Below are 3,770 nucleotides of genomic sequence, written 5' to 3'. Positions count from 1 at the left end.
GGGAGCAGCTCAGGAGAATGCCCCATGCATGTGGCTGGTGTGGGCCAAGTGGCATTCACTGGCACCCTCCTCTGGAACCAGGGGCTGGCCAAGCCTCTGGCCCTTGTGCTTCACATGCCTTTGTACAGCTTTGCATCCCAGCTTTGCTCCTCCCAGAGGCAGCTGAGGTGAGGACCATGTGTACCCCAGCACCTTGACGTGCTGCCAGCCTCCCCACAGCTTGTGGCTGCTGAGGCACCAGGAACTGGAGAGATTAGACTCAGCCTTGTTCTGACCACCATGGAGCTGGTTTCTAACCCCACACTTCTCTGCTTCCTGGAGTAGGTGTGTTCCTTCTGCCCCACACATGCCTACTTCTTATCACAGTGCTGAGAACAAGAATCTCAAGTGCTTTGAGGGGAACATGGTTTATCATCACTCCTTGTACATAAGCCAAAAATGAGGCGAGACCAGACAACACAAACGCTCTGGGGCACGGAGCAGAGCAGGGTGTAATCCTCCTGTTCACAGGGAGCTCCTAGTTTGGGTGTAAGCGTCTGCTTTGCATGGGAGTGGTCACCCCCGGGCCTTCTCCAGAGGAGCAGACCCTTGAGGTGGGGCCAAACCCACCCACACTTACCCATGGCAGCGTGGCCAGCCCTCAGACACCTGAGAATGCAGGTCCTGGGTGGATACAGCCCCAAGCTCAGAAGCCACCCAAAGGCCAAGCATGGCACATTCCCATCCCAATAGCCTGCAGGAGGCTGCTTTTTTTTGGGAACTACCACGCTGAACACCTCTACTGACTGTGCATTCAGGGACAAATTACTAGTTCTTCTGGGCCTCGATTTCAGAGGCTTCTTTGCCCAGCCCCGCATGCTGCAGCGAGGGCAGAGGAGCAGGCAGAGCTGCAGGAACACACAGCAGCAGCACCACGGCTGTTCTGCACACCAGGACTGAGCTGCAGCAGCAGAGGCACCCAGCAACCCTGCCAGAGTTTGGACTAGGATAATAGTTTTAATTACAGAAGAAAATTATAATATATTTCACTCTAATAACTATTTTAAAGAACAGACCAAGTGTTAGGGCACAAGGAGACTTAATGAGCACTGCAATTTACAGAGCATAAAGAAAAAACATTTCTCAGGGAAACTTCAGGAACAGAAGCCCCTTGAGCATTGTTAAAGTGATCTCTGCCTCCTCCCTGTCCCCAGGGCATGAGAAACACCTCACCTGCAATTTGATCCTTCTAGGGAAGCTTAAACCTGCACAATCCGTGGCAGCCAAGGCCCCAGACAGGGCAGACACCTTGTGGGGAAGGGGCCTGGGGCTTCTCCTCTCCAGCAGCAGCGGTTTAAGCTGCTCCTGCCTCAGTACCACATCAGTGTCACAAACCTGATGGACATAGCTGCACCAGCATCTCTTTGCAGAGTGCTGCTGCCCCTGCCAGATGGACCCAGAAGTTGGGGTGGGGGTCTGCACCCTCCTGCCCAACAGACAGATCCACAGGTGGGAGGGGAGAGGAATGAAAACTCCCTGAGCATCACCACCTTCAGCTCTGAAATTTATTTAACTACAAACACAAGGGATGGGAGAGCACCAGGTCTGGGCATGCACACACCCCCTGTTTAACAAAAAGGGCAGGAGCTCCAGCTACTGCTTTATTTGAATACAGACATCACCCCAAAAACCAACAAGAACCAGACTTCAGAATTACAATGGTAATGACACAGAACTTACAAAAATATAAATAACCTATTAATAAACTTCAAGAAAAATAACATCCAACATAAAAAATACCATGTATTCTCAGCATTTATTATTTGTTTTTAAAAAGCACCAGAGTCTGCATTGTTAAGCAATCCAGAACACACAGGCCATTTCTCCCTAACATTTGCAGACTCTTCTGAGAAGTGTTCCCAAATCACTAAACCAAGTTTTCTTCAGTATTGCCTGCTTCTGTAAGAGCATATTGAAAGCACAATTCTCATAAGCACCCCGTTTGAGTAAAGCACCCAGGGATAGACTAATTGTTCCTTTTAACAAACACTTAGATAGGATTTAAGTATGTGCCTATTTTAAGTCTATGCTTAAGAGCTTTCCAGAACAGGGTTGGATTTAAACTTATCATAGACATTCCTCTGCAAATCAACTTCCAGACAAGAGTGGTGTAAAAAACAATCACTTGTAAAAAAATAATCCTGCTGCAGAAGAGTGTTTCCATTGTTCAGCCCCAGGTAAAGTTTGCACAGATGCTGAATTATTTGATTTCTTTCCATTCTTTTTTGAGCCATGCCAGCTCCAGCCTACAGGAATTTATTTCCTTTATATACCATGTATTCTGCTGAAAATACTATTAAAAAAGCAAAAAAAGAGGTCAAGTATCAAGTCCATTGGTTCCCAGCTAAAGAAATTCACTGCCCAGGCACTGCTGGTGCTCTCCATGTCCAAACTGCAGCATGATGCCTCACTTTCCAGGCTCTCAGACTCCCAAGGGTTTCAGCAAGGTTTGTGGCCAAAGGGGTCCTGAGAGGGAGTTCAAGGCCACCTGTACAGATTTTTGCCTGTGTTACCATAGTTGACTGTGTCACCATGGCTGGAAGGAGGATGCCCACCATGGACACCAGTGGGGTGGGGAACAGCCCTGGGGGGGTTGGGGGGCTGAAAAGCCCCATCCCACAGTGCTTGTGTGGGTCCAGCCTCCCTGCAGCACCAAACATGGACACTGGCAGCAAGGACACGTATGAATGACATGCATGAGGCTCTGGGGGGGGCTGAGAGCAGGTGAAGCACACTAAAACCACTCCAGCCTGGCACTGCCAGCTCCTGCCCACCCAGGTGGGGCTGGGCAGGGCAGGGGCTGTGGCACAGCACAACCCACCCTATGTGCCACCCCCTCAGCCCCAAGGCAGGGGTCAGGTTTTGACTGTGAAGAATACAGCTCAGACATCAAACAGCTAAACATTCAGTTTTTAAGGTAAATTGTTAAGGGGATGGGATTGATTTCTTTAAAGAAAGGAGAAAAGAAATTCAAAATAATCAATCCAGTGGCCCTGGAGCCCACCCACTGGCCCACCAGAACTGCTCAGCATGCCTTGACAGGGCAAATGCAGCACATGTGTGATTATGTCCTTGATATTCACTGTGTTCAATTGCCCAGCCCTTCCTGCCCATCCCTGGCTCCTGATGCTGCTGTGGGACAGGAGGAGGCTGGCTCTGCTGTCCTGCCTGGCCACCGTCCTGCTGCTCTGGGGACCATGGTGGCACTGATGGCACGTGTACACAGGGACAAGCCACCCAGACCAGCTCCAGCTTCAGAGCCAGAGCTGGCGAGTCAAGCTGCACAAATGCTCTTACTCAGAGGCTGTAGGTGAATTTATCTTAATTCCGAAGTGACTAAGTGTGTCCCACAGAGGGATTAAATATTTATCCGATTTCATTAGGTGATTAATCCAAACACTCCCCCTGCCACAGATAAACCTCAAACAGAAAAGCTCTGGCCCCAGGCTGTGCTTGCTTTAGCAATACTTCTCCTGACTGCTCCGTAAGAGACCAAGAATGTAACAAGAGCCTGACTAACCCCAGCCTAAAATGGGCACAAGGTCTAATACTTCTGGGTCTTGCAGAGTAAAGAGCAACAAAACAACCTTGACTTTGGACGAAACAAACAGTGGGGGAGAGAAAGCTGAAACTGCCTGTGCCTCCCGTTATCTCACCACATCCTGAGGGTGCTCAAGTCTTAACAGCGTTTGATGGGGAAAACAGCAGCAGCAGCTATTAAACCCGTGCTG

The sequence above is a fragment of the Chaetura pelagica genome, unplaced genomic scaffold, assembly GCF_000747805.2.
Source record: "Chaetura pelagica isolate M959 unplaced genomic scaffold, ChaPel_1.0 scaffold103, whole genome shotgun sequence".
Classification (NCBI taxonomy): Eukaryota; Metazoa; Chordata; class Aves; order Apodiformes; family Apodidae; genus Chaetura; species Chaetura pelagica.
This window is presented reverse-complemented; position numbering follows the sequence as displayed.